This window comes from Ornithorhynchus anatinus, chromosome 5, assembly GCF_004115215.2.
Source record: "Ornithorhynchus anatinus isolate Pmale09 chromosome 5, mOrnAna1.pri.v4, whole genome shotgun sequence".
Classification (NCBI taxonomy): Eukaryota; Metazoa; Chordata; class Mammalia; order Monotremata; family Ornithorhynchidae; genus Ornithorhynchus; species Ornithorhynchus anatinus.
The window spans coordinates 19638451-19651465 of record NC_041732.1 but is presented as its reverse complement, the minus strand read 5'-3'; the positions used below and the strand labels follow the sequence as shown (position 1 = coordinate 19651465).

The 13015-nt window shown below is 44.2% G+C and overlaps 1 protein-coding gene across 1 annotated transcript in view; it reads right to left on the bottom strand.

Moving 5' to 3' along the window:
• The window catches only part of AGBL1 (AGBL carboxypeptidase 1), a 631789-nt gene that overhangs the window by 436093 nt on the left and 182681 nt on the right, over nucleotides 1–13015 (bottom strand). The gene's annotated exons all lie outside the window — the stretch shown is intronic.

Genomic DNA, 13015 nt, shown 5'->3' with positions numbered 1-13015 from the left:
TGCTGTTATTAATAAAGCCCTTAAAGCACCACAAACAATCCATATTGTGTAAACAAGGTTCTGATAGGGCCATTTTTCAAAGCTTCCCTAAGCTGAATCAGCCCAAGTCACCCCACACTCAACACTGCCTAAAAGACAGCCTCAATCCCAGCCAAATCATTAGAATTCATTCTCACAGTTCCATGGATCCAAACTGACTATGCCACACCATTCTTAGGCTGTTTTTCCTGTTCCACTACAACCCAGCCCACGCACTTTGCTCCTCCGACACCAACTTATTCACCATATCAGGCTTTCATCCATCTCACTGTGAGACTCCGGCTCACGCCCTTCTTCCTGCCTGGAACTCCTCCTGTCTCCATATCCAACGGGGTACTGCTCTCCCCGTCATCAAACCCCTCTTAAAATCATATCTCCTCCATGAAGCCTTTCCTGACTTCCCCATCGTCTCCCACCCTATCCCACCTCTTCATACTATGCTACCTCTGCAGCAAGGCGTAGTGGATGGAGCACAGGCCTGGGAGTCAGAAGATCACGAGTTCTAATCCTGTCTCCTCTACTTGTAGGTCACAAGTTCTAATCCTGTCTCCTCCACTTGTCTGCTGCTTGACCTCGGGAAAGTCACTTCACATCTCTGAGCCTCAATTACCTATCTGTAAAATGGGGATTTAAACTGTGAGCCCCATGTGGGACAGGGACTGTATTAACCCAATTTTCTTGTATCAACCCCAGATCTTATGCTTAAATACCATAATCATTATTATTATTATTACTTGAGTCCTCACCCCCTAAGCATCTGGTTTCTCACTTCTGCTCCTCCCTGCCATATCCCTTAGCTACGTAGACTTAAACTGTTGCTTTCCTGTACCAGTAATTTTTTAGTATGCATCTACCCTGCAAGATCACAGGCTCCTTGAGTACCAAGATAGTCCTACTAATATCACTGTACTTTCCCCCATGCTCTCCATTTAGGCTGTAAGCTCACTGTGGTCAGGAAATGTGTCTCTGCTGTACTGTACTTCGCCAATCGCTTAGTACAGTGCTCTTTACACAGTAAGCACTCAATAAATGTTGTTGATAATGATGATGACGATGTGCTCAGTACAATGCTCAGCACAGAGTAAAGCCTCAATAAAAACCATTGATTGATCAATTGGTTGATTAGGTGAGTTAAACAACTCTCCATCTGAGGAGGGATTGGGAGGGAAGGAGGTGGCGAATTGGCAGGGCCTCCTTTTTCAGAAAATGTTTCTGTATCTCCGTCAGTGCCGAATGTCATCAGATCAAAAGCCGCATGGCCTAATAATAATAATTGTGGTATTTGTTAGGTGCTTACTGTGTTTCAGGGACTGTACTAAGCACTGGGATGACTACAAGAGAATAGGGTTGGACACATTCCTTGTCCCACATGGGGCTCACAGTCTTATTGCCCATTTTAGAGAAGTGGCATGGCTTAGTGGAAAGAGCACGGGCTTGGGAGTCAGAGGTTGTGGGTTCTAATCCCTACTCTGCCACTCGTCAGCTGTATAACTCTGGGCAAGTCACTTCACTTCTCTATGCCTCAGTTACCTCAGCTGTAAAATGAGGATTAAGACTGTGAGCCCCACATGGGACAACCTGATCACCTTGTATCTACTCCAGTGCTTAGAACAGTGCTTGGCACATAGTAAGTGCTTAACAAATGCCACCATTATTATTTCTCACTTCTGCAGGGAGTGGCAGGGAGGAGCAGAAGTGAGAAACCAGGGACCCGAGGCACAGAGAAGTGAGGTGACTTGCCCAAGGTCACACAGCAGACACGTGGTGAGATTAGAAACCACGACCTTCTAACTCTAAGGCCTGGGCTCTATCCACTATGCCACGCTGGAGCATGGGCCTGGGAGACAGAAGGACCTGGGTTCTAACTCCAGCTCCACCACTTGTCTGCTGTGACCTTGGCCAAGTCTCTTAACTTCTCTGTGTCTCAGTTACCCCATCTATAAAATGCGGATTAAGACTATGAGCCTTGATTCTATTTAGTCTTGATTCTATTTAGTTGCCATTGTTTTTATGAAATGTTCTTCCCCTTGACTCTATTTATTGCCATTGTTCTTGTCTGTCTGTCTCCCCCGATTAGACTGTAAGCCCGTCAAACGGCAGGGACTGTCTCTGTTGCCAACTTGTTCATTCCAAGTGCTTAGTACAGTGCTCTGCACATAGTAAGCGCTCAATAAATACTATTGAATATGAGCCCCATGTGGGACAGGGACTGTGTCCAATCTGATTAGCTTGTATGTACCCCTGCGCTTAGAACAGTACTTCATTCAATAGTATTTATTGAGCGCTTACTATGTGCAGAGCACTGTACTAGGTGCTTGGAATGAACAAGTCGGCAACAGATAGAGACAGTCCCTGCCGTTTGACGGGCTTACAGTCTAATATAGTAAGCACTTAACAAATACCATTGTCATTATTGTTATCAGCAGGGCCGGTCAGCACGGGATAATGTTGCCAATGATCTTAAATCTCATGTGAGGTTGATGGAACAAGAACTAGAAGCCAAATTTGGAGATGTGGGCAAAGGGGAGAAAAGTTTCTGCTCACAACCTTTGTAACAAGCTCTCCTTTGCTGACCTGAGGCCCCGTCTTCATTTTAACCCTCAATCAACGAATCAATGGAATTTATGGATGCACAAAATGTCTGAACACTGGAATGACACATCTGAACACTGGTCTAGACTAGAGTGTGCAGAAGGCAATTCTCTCCTAATTGTTTTTTTGGAACTGCTATTATCTTCAGAGGTACATCAGGAATTCAAGAGAGCAGGGATTTATTCAGTGGTGCTGGTTTACTGGTCACATTTTGACCCCCAAATCATATTCCAAACCAACAAGATTCTAATATTGGATCCATCAAGCCCAGGACTCTGTTTTCAACTTCAACAATAGGATTTTTGGGGAAAACGTGCTATTTGTCTTCCTTAATATCCACTCAAATATTTAAAGATGCCCCATTTAGCATGCCTAGTTTCCCTTCTACTTCCCTAACTATTCCTCTAGTAACCCATTATTGGCCCCTTCTCCATGAATCATGAATCTGTCCAAAACCCTATTGTTTTTTCCTTCCTTATATTTATTCAACTCCTGTTCACCCATCTCTGCTCCCTTTGATTATGCTGATTGGCCCTATCCAGCCTAATTCATTGTTATGACTTCCCTCCTCTATCCACTTCCTTTTCACCAGGTGACAGGATTCCAATAGTGCCACTCTTCCAAGCTGAATGCCAGCACTGGGCTCGGAGGTGACACTTTTCTTGTTCGAACACCATCGGTATTTTAGAGTATCCCTGGATTGTGTTAATGTTCAATCACAGCCCCAGGACGTTCAATCACAGCCCCAAGCTTCCTGCTATCAGGTATCTGAAAACGCAGGGACAGCACCTGAAGCCTGGGCTTCTTTTCCCTCCTTCCCCACTTACCTACCGTCACTGGGGAACAATCATCACAATCAATCAACTGTATTTACTGAGTGCTTCATGGGTGCGGAGCACTCGTACTCAGTGCTTGGAAGAGTACAATATAACAGAGTTGGTAGATACATTCCCTGCCCACCATAGTCTAGTCTTACACCCCACCATAGTAACCTTAGGAAGTTTGTGACTGTTTCAACCAAGGAAAATCTGGACCAAATGAGGTTCAGCAGTAAAGTACTGTTGCTTTTCTTCTCGGCCCTTGGATCTGTACTCTTTAAGTGCTTGCTATTCACCACACCCTCAACCCCATTGTATATACGCATATATATCTGCAATTGATTTTATAGACTACCTTCCCCTCCAGACTGTAAGCTTTTTATGTACAGTGAAAGTGTCTACGAACTCTGTATCGTACTCTCCCAAATGCTTAATACAGTGCTCTGCACACAGTTGTCTTGTCTTATGCCGTCGAGTCATTTCAGACCCATAGTGACACCATGGACACATCTCTCCCAGAACGCTCCGCTCTCCATCTAAAATCATTCTGGTAGTGGATCCATAGAGTTTTAGCAATCAATAAATATGATTGATTAATTACTACTACGACTGCTATTACAACTACTACAACTACTATTTCTACAATGTGAGGGGTGGCTTTCTCTTTGAAGAAAGCCCCTGTCCACATATACACCTGCAGATGCTCATAGGAACACCACTACCCTACTCTAAACTAGTAAAGGAATGCTACTATATTTTTCCCATATCCTTAATCTAGTTTAATATCTGTATCTCCTTGTAAAAATTATTATTATTATAGCATTTGTTAAGTGCTTACTAAGGACTGGAGTGCATACAACAAATTGGGTTAGACACTTGTCCCTGCCCCATGTGGAGCTCACAGTCTCAATCCCCATTTTACAAATGAGGTCACTGAGGCACAGAGAGGTAAAGTGCTTGCTCAAGGTCACGCAGCAGATGGAGTTGAGATTAGAACCCATGACCTTCTAACTCCCAGGCCCATACTCTATCCACTGTGCCATGCTGTGGGTTTTAAGTTTCTTGAGGGCAGGAATTAGGTCTACCAGTTTTGTCATAGTGTAGTTTTCAATGTGCTTAGTTCAATGCTCTGCACAAAGTAAGCACTCGATAAATATACAGTTAAAAAAAAACACCCACAAGCAGTTTCTTTGATAATGGGGCACATCGAGCCCAATCAAGCCCATACTGTCAGAAGCATGTTCTCTAATTCCTTTAAACACATTCTAACCAAAACAGTGATTAAAATCAAGTATTAAGGCAAAGCTGAGTGTAAGCATTTGGCAGACACAATAAATAAGGTAAAACAAGCTCTGGAAAAAATACCCTGTGTAATAATTCTTGGAACATAGTCTTAGAGCCTGAGGGCTTAAAGGTGATGAAATTCATCGTGTAATCCAGCTTTTAACATTCATTCCAACAGAAATGCTGATATTGTTTTCCATTTACAGTCTGTTGATGCTTCCACTAACTCTAGTCTGTTTTTCCTCCTATTTCTGACTTTTCTGACATCACTCAAAGATGCAGATGCTTATGCAGGAGCCAGGTTTACAGCTCACAGAAGATTAACTAAGACCAAAGTCTTTTTCATCTGGGTGATGGGTAATATGGTACTTCCAGGTTTCCCATGATGCCAGCCACATCATTACCACCACCACTGTCTATATTTGAGAATGTCTTAAAGCAGTCTAGAAGATCAGACTACACAGGGTGCCTCCTTTCTGAGTTTGGACTCAACCAGCCCTTTGACAGAATCTCGCCTCAGTCCACCTTGTAAACTGGCCATATCTATTCTCCATGATTGGAGAAGGAAAAGAAGGGAACGTGTTCACCAACTCTACTAGATTGTACTCTCTCAGATAAGTTGGCATGTCCTGTGAACTGGAAAACTCTTATCTCACCAGGGAGGGGTCAGGGGGTCTCTTCATTTTTCTGTTCTCTTCATGATTGTTGTTTCCTATCATGCTTTCATGCCCTGTATTTCAACCCTCTTCTCGAAGATAATGGGTTCATCTTGCGCTCTGTCCAGTTCTGAATCTATTTAACCCTTAAAGATAACCCCCTTTCCTTTCCTGCTGCCATGAGCTATTGCCCTAATTCAATCATCCTTCCCTTCGAAGGTTTGTCGAGTCAACTCTAACCAAGCCACAGCGTGTCTGTGAGAAGATGATCTTGAACCCAGGTGTTCCTTCATTGCATAACCGGGCCCAGCTTCTTGTTCAATCAACACGTACTGAGAATATGAGCCTCAACGTGGGCCGGGGAGTAAGCTCTGATCAAATTATGCCGCGTCTGTGTACTGTATGTACCTCACAACTTAACATGGTGCTTAGCACATAGTAAGCACTTAGCACCTACCAAAAAAATCAGACCTGAAGATCATTGTGGGAAGGAAATAATAATAATAATAATAATGATGTTGGTATTTGTTAAGCGCTTACTATGTGCCGAGCACTGTTCTAAGCACTGGGGTAGATACAGGCTAATCAGATTGTCCCATGTGAGGCTCACAGTTAATCCCCATTTTACAGATGTGGTAACTGAGACACAGAGAAGTTAAGTGACTTGCCCACAGTCACACAGCTGACAAGTGGCAGAGCTGGGATTCGAACACATGACCTCTGACTCCCAAGCCCCTGCTCTTTCCACTGAGAATGTGTCTGCCAACACGGTTATATGGCTGTATTACTCTTCCAAGTGCCAACTGGACCTTCAAGACAGGCAGAGGCAGGCTCACAGGACCACCCATGTAGCTCACAAATTGACTCGTCTGAGACATATTCTATCAAAGACCAATGGTGAATCTCTTTATTGCTGTATTGTACTTCCCCAAGCGCTTAGTAAAGTGTTTTGCACTCGGTGAGTGCTCAATAAATACGACTGAATGAATGAATGACTAGCCTTCTCCCTTCACCCTAAAGAAAGCCTACACTAAACCCAGGGGAGGCAGGGAGCTCAGAATTGTGGGAAGGGGAAGAGTCCAGGCTGGGATCTGGGAGAAGACTTATTTGCAGCCTGCCAATCGTGGCTCCAGGAGCAAGCTCTAGGGTAGGATGGTGGAGAATGGTGCCTAAAAAGCCAGCTCTCTCAGCACAGTTCTTTCTCTGCCATCACCACTTAGCTGCTGAAACTTTCCTCCACAACCGGCAGATATGGGTTGGAGGAGGTGTTTTCTGCGAGAAAGACCCTCTCCCAGACTCATCTTTCCCAGGCAGACCTCGATGTCTTTGCTTGGGAAATTCTAAAGGAATCTTCCCACAGGGTGGTGTCTGTTTGCACAAGGAGTGGGGGAAAATGACTGCTAGCAGGAGGAAGCTTTCTCACGGCTCCATTCTAGTTACAAATGAGAAACCATTGCTGGGGGGATTTTCCTGCAGTCTGTAGCCCTCAACTCCCTTTAGGCTGAACCGGGGCCGCTGGGTAATAAAAGCGCAATCAAATGTTAGCTCTCATGCAACAGTTGTTATTCCAGAGGATTCCTCTGTTCCTTTCCCTCTGACAAGCGGGGTGGATTATTCACTTAATTCTAAATGCAATTTATTTTCCAAACCTGTTGCGGTTTGCCCCTTTCATGTTTGAGACTGCTTAATGTGTTTACATTCTGCTCTGGGGGAGTTGGGAGTGGGGCGGGGGAGAGTTTCAGGGTTGCCGATGGAAATGAGTCGTGTGTGAAGGAGGTGATTTTGGTCTCCAGAGGTGTTGCCTCTCTAGGGTCATTAGTCATCTGCTTTTCTTCTGGACCAACCACTCTAGAGAGATTTATGTGGTCAGTCCCCCGTCTGCTGCTACAGATGTGGCAACTGAGGCACAGAGAAGTTAAATGACTTGTCAAAGATCACATGGCAGACAAGTGGCAGAGCCAGCATGGAAACCTGGGTCTTTCTGACATCCAGGTCCATGCCTTACCCACTAGGCCATGGGACTTCTCTTGGGAGCTCTTGGGAGAGTACAAGAGAACCAAGTGAGAACCAAGTGAGTAGACACATTCTTTACCTGCAATGAGCTTGCAGTCTAGAGGGGGAGACGGACACTGTTTTCTGGCAGGAGAATGCAATAGTTCTGGAACAAGGGGGAACATCAGAGGGTCCCCTGGAGAAATGATCAGGAGACAGTGGTTTACAACTGAAAAATTCATTCATTCATTTTCACTCATTCAATCCTATTTATTGGGGGCTTATTGTGTGCAGAGCACTGTCCTAAGTGCTTGGGAAAGTACAAAAGAACAATAAACAGTGACATTCCCTGGTGCTTTGAAGGTGATAAGACATGATCCTGCAGGCTCAGCGTGGGTGACACATGGTACATTAGTGTCACCAGATTCAGCCTACACATCCCTCTCTCCCTCACTCAAAGAAGCAGCATGGCCTAGTGGATGGAGCACAAGCCTGGAAGTCAAAAGGACCTGGGTCTAATCCCGGCTCCACCACTTGTCTGCTGTGTGACTTTGTGTAAGTCACTCAGCTTCTCTGGGCTGCAGTTATCTTCTCTGTAAAATGGGGAGTAAGACTGTGAGCTCCGTGTGAGACATGGACCGTGGTCAACTTGATTAGTTTCTATCTACCCCAGTGCTTAGTACAGTGCCTGGTAGATATTAAGTACCTAACAAATACCATAAAAAAGCACATATAGTAGAGGACAGGGAGAAATTTCCTAGGTACAGCTGTGGGAATGGACTAGGGAATCAAAATATCTATTAATAATTGTGATATTTAGTAAGAACTTACTAGGTTCCAAGCACCATACTAAGCGCTGAAACAGACACCAGATAATCATGCCAGACAAGGTCCCTGTCTCACATGGGGCTCACAGTCTAAATAGGAAGGAAAACAGGGATTGAATTCCCATTTAAAGATGAAGAAACGGAGGCACAGAAAAGTAAAGTGTCCTGTACAAACTCACACAGCAGGCCAGTGGCAGAGTCAGGTTCAGAATCCAGATCATCTGACACACAGATCCATGATCTTTCCAGTAGACTAAACTACTCCCCAGGCCAATTCCATTTTTACACCTTTTCCTCCTTCTCCTGTACCAAGACAAACCTATCTGTCAGGTCAGGAGCTCAGCTTGCTTGGACCACTTAAGAGGGGTGGGGATAAACAAGAACTTATTGAACCTATGTTTTTTCCATCAGCAAACTATTCACCCTGCACCTTCTGCCCCAGAATCTCATCTGCCAAGCCCTCTAGAGCCTCTTTCAGTGAATCCTTGTTCCAAGAGGCATCTTTGACTCGGTGAATTCAAAGAGCTCTCTCTGACTCACCTCAATACCATATGTTTACCGAGGTGCCGGAGCTGAAAAAAGCAGCTGACTGCAAGGAAAACATAAGCAACAGGAAGTTTACAAACAGTTCTGGAGGCACATATGCCAAAGATCTCTCTTCTCTGGAAGCTTGTGTTTCGCTTTGTTTATTTTCCATTCCAAGGTACATTTGCATTTGGATAGCGAGATTTGTTTCCAAGGAATGGGCTAGCAGGGTGTGCATTTTTTCCCCCTTTGCTTGTGCTCCACTTTGGTAGCTGATGTGATTGACCCCATCCTGCCATGAGCCGTCCTTGATGGGCAGGAGGACCAATAGCAGGGAGACTGAAGAGACTGGCCAAGGACCTTAGAGGTGCTGTATTGAGCTGACCTCCAGTAATAACACGATAAGCAGCATCAAGCAAATAACAGTTAGCCAAGAGAGTAGAAAAGAGCCCATCAGGTAGCATCAGAAATGCGGATTCAAGCTTAGGTGGAGGCCAAATTCTGTGGAACCCCAACAAAGAGGCTCAGAAGTTGGGACAGGAAGCTAAATCACAGGATGCAATGGTGGGATGGGTTTTTTTATTTTTTTTTTGCTGAAGCAACCAAAATGCTATGTTACAGTTAACTGACCAGACTGGGACATGCTATATCAGTCAGTCAATCATCTATATTGAGTGCTTACTGTGTGCAGTACTAAATGCTTGAGAAATTAAATTATAATAGAGTTGGTAGACACACTCCCATATGTCATAGTGTGCCTTTCCCTTCACCACACAATGACACCTGGGCAACTGAATTCTATGCTCTGCCACCCCCCCTCCAGACACACACAAACACACACACACACACACACACACACTTAGGTGTCCTTGGGCTAGTCCATTCAAACAATGGAATTTACTGAGCACTTACTATGTGCAGACCACCATACTAAGTGCTTGGGAGAGTACAATTCAACAGAATTAGCATTCCAATTCCAAGCAAGTTGCTGTCCAGGTGTTTAAAATAATGGCCTGCAGGGATGGGTTTGAGTCTTTGCTAGTTACAGACCACAGTATGTACTGTCCCAGGTGACCTGATAGCAAATGGGAATTTATTGAGAGCTTACTATGGGCAAAGCACTATGCAAAGAGATGTCCGGCTTTCTGTACTTCTGAGCCACTCAACTGGTATGATCAACCAATCAATCAATCAATGCTACTTATTGAGCACTTACTATGTGCAGAGCTTGGGAGAGTACAATAAAACACAATTAGTGGACCTGTTCCCTGACTATAAGTAGTTTACAGGTAAGGGGAAGGTAATCATATCCCACATGAGGCTCACAATCTGAGAAGGAGGGAGAATAGGTATTGAATCCCCATTTTGCAGATGAGGTTACTGAAGCTCAGGTAAATTAAATGACTTGCCCAAGGTCACATAGCAGACAAGTGGTGGAGCCAGGATCTGAACCCCTGTCCTCTGATTCCCAGGTCCATGCTCTTTCTACTAGGTCGTGCCATCTTGGAATGCAATGCTCACTGTCTTACTCAGAAGGAGCCTGCTCTCAGGGATTCTGTGGGTTTAAATGGCTTCCTGGATGACAGTGCTCCCCTGGAATGAAGCAATTTCCTGGGAGCCTGTCCCCCAAAACATATGAAATGACAATGCCATCTTGTGGTAACAACCTAGAAGTTTATACCAGTACCAGGATTGGTACCAACCGGAGAGACAAAGCACCTCTTCTGTGCAAAGCAGCATTCTGAAAGTACAAAAGAGCCCTCAACAAATTTACAATCTAATCAGTCAATCAGTGGTATTTATTGATTGCTTACTGGGTGCAGAGCACTGAACTAATGGGCTCAGAGAGACCAAGCAAGCATTTGGATTTACACCTAATAATGGAAATCTCCCTTTGGCTGTATAATAATTGTGGTTTGTGTTAAGCGCTTACTATATGCCAAGTTCTGTGCTAAGTCCCAGGGTAGACACAAGATAATGAGGTCAGACACAGTCCCTGTCCCACAAGGGCTCACAGCCTAAGTAGGAGGGAGACCAGGTCTTGAATCTCTATTTTACAGATGAGGAAACCGAAGTACAAAGAAGCTAAGTGACTTACCCAAGGTCACACACCAGACCAGTGGCAGGACCTAGATTAGGATCCAGGTCACCTGATGCCTACAGACTCTTGCTCTTTGCACTAAGTCACATTGCTTCCACTAAGGATGTTTACAGTTAAAAATGGGCTTAGATGTGAGGCCTAGACCTGTGTTTGGCTGAATTGTAACTTGTCATTTCCCAAGATAATAATGCTAATAATGGTATTTGTTAAGTGCTTACTATGTGCCAAGCACTGTTCCAAGCACTGAGGTAGCTACAAGCTTATCAGGTTGGACACAGTCCCTGTCCCCCGTGGGGCTCACAGTCTAGGAAACTAGGATTCTAATCTCTGCCATATAAAACCTAAACAAGTTCTCACTTCAGCTCCACCCTGTGTTTCCAGAAAGCCCAAAACAAACAACTCAGCCTTTGGAGGTTTTGGTTTCTCATCTTTAAAATGGAGACCATCATCATAAGCCAATAGTAGTTGTATTAATCAAACACTACTGGGGGCTAAGCACTGTACCAAGCACAGGCATCATTCATATTGTCTGAGAGGAGGGTGAGGCTCATAAGCATTTCTAACTTCCATCTTTTAATTTCTTGGTGCTATCCGGAGATGATTATGCAGTTTTTTCATTGTTTCTTCATTTATCTATCTCTTCTTCTTTATTGCTAAGGATATTTTTGTGTAAACAGGATATTGAGGAGGGGGGAGGATTTGCATTTTTTCTAGGCGACCATCTGGTCTCTTGCCATCAGTCCCCTACCCAAAGTCACCATCCTTCGTATATGCTATCACTATGTGTTACGGGGGATACAGATGAGATGGAAGATTTGCCATTTTTTTCAGTGTGTCATGTTTCCACGCATACCGCTGGCTTTTTTCTGTATGAGTGTTTTAAATCCAGCTTTCAAATAAAGTCTCCTTAAAAATTAAAACAAAAAATTAACTTGGGGAATAGACAGAGAGAAGCATAGAGGGAGAGAGAAAGAGAGAGAGTGAAGCAGATTGAAGTCAAAGGAAGCAGAATTGCTTTATGGTTGGTGAAAGTACCAGTCTGACAGCTTTGAAGGTCTGAATCCTCCATTCATCTACAACTCAACTCCCATTCCCAAGCGCAGCAACCCAAATTTCCACTATTTCCCACCCTGACAAACAACTTCAATTTTCCCTAAATGAATTGCACTTAAGACTGAAGAAACTTGTCTTTAGTCCCCATGGCAGGACTTGCCCTTTGATTTTCCCAACTCCCTGCTGGCACCTTAGATTGCCTCAGGGATCTCTTGTTGCAGTCCAGGGGAAATGCCTTTAGATTCAATCAACCAATCAATGGAAGTGTTGAACGCTTACTGAGTGCAGAGCACTGTACTAAGCACTTGTACTCTGCCCACACTCAATAACATCATTGATTCGAAGAGTATAAATTTCCATTCTCTTTGTTCTCTCCCAGCCTCCCATCTCCATGGAGTGCCAGGGCCAGAGGATTCAGTCAATCAATCAATTAATCAATTATTTTGATCAAGTGCTTACTGTGTGCAGAGCACTGTACTAAGTGCTTGGGAGAGTACAATATAACCGAGTTGGCAGACACATTCCCTACCCTCAGCGAGTTTACAATTTGGAGGGGAAGACAGCCATTAATACAAATGAGCAAATTACGGTGAAGACCTTTTATCTTACTTCTTGTCAGCTGCAGCTAGAACTGGAGACTGCTGAGGAATGAGGTACGGAGGGAGGAGAATAACAGGACAACCATCAGTAACTGAAATACATTAAATGGACTCTCAGGATATCCATCGAATGATGGTATTTATTGAGCACTTACTATATTCAGAGCCATGTACCAAATGCTTTGGTAGAGTATGATATAACAGAGTTGGTAGACAAATTCCCTGCCCACAGCAAGTTTACAGTCTAGAGGGGGAGTCAGGCATTAATATAAATAAACTAATTATGGATATGTACCCTGAAGACCTTTTATCCCTTTTCTTCTAAGCAGCAACTGGAGCTGGAGATTGCTGAGCAGTGCAGGACTGCAGGTGAAGAACAAGGCAACCAGCGGTAACTAAAATTCTTGAAGAGATCAGGATATCAGGGTATCAATCACTCAATCGATCACTGGTATTCTTCGAGCACTTATTATGGGCAGAGCACTGTACTAAGCGCTTGGGAGAGTACAATACAACAGAATTGACTGTC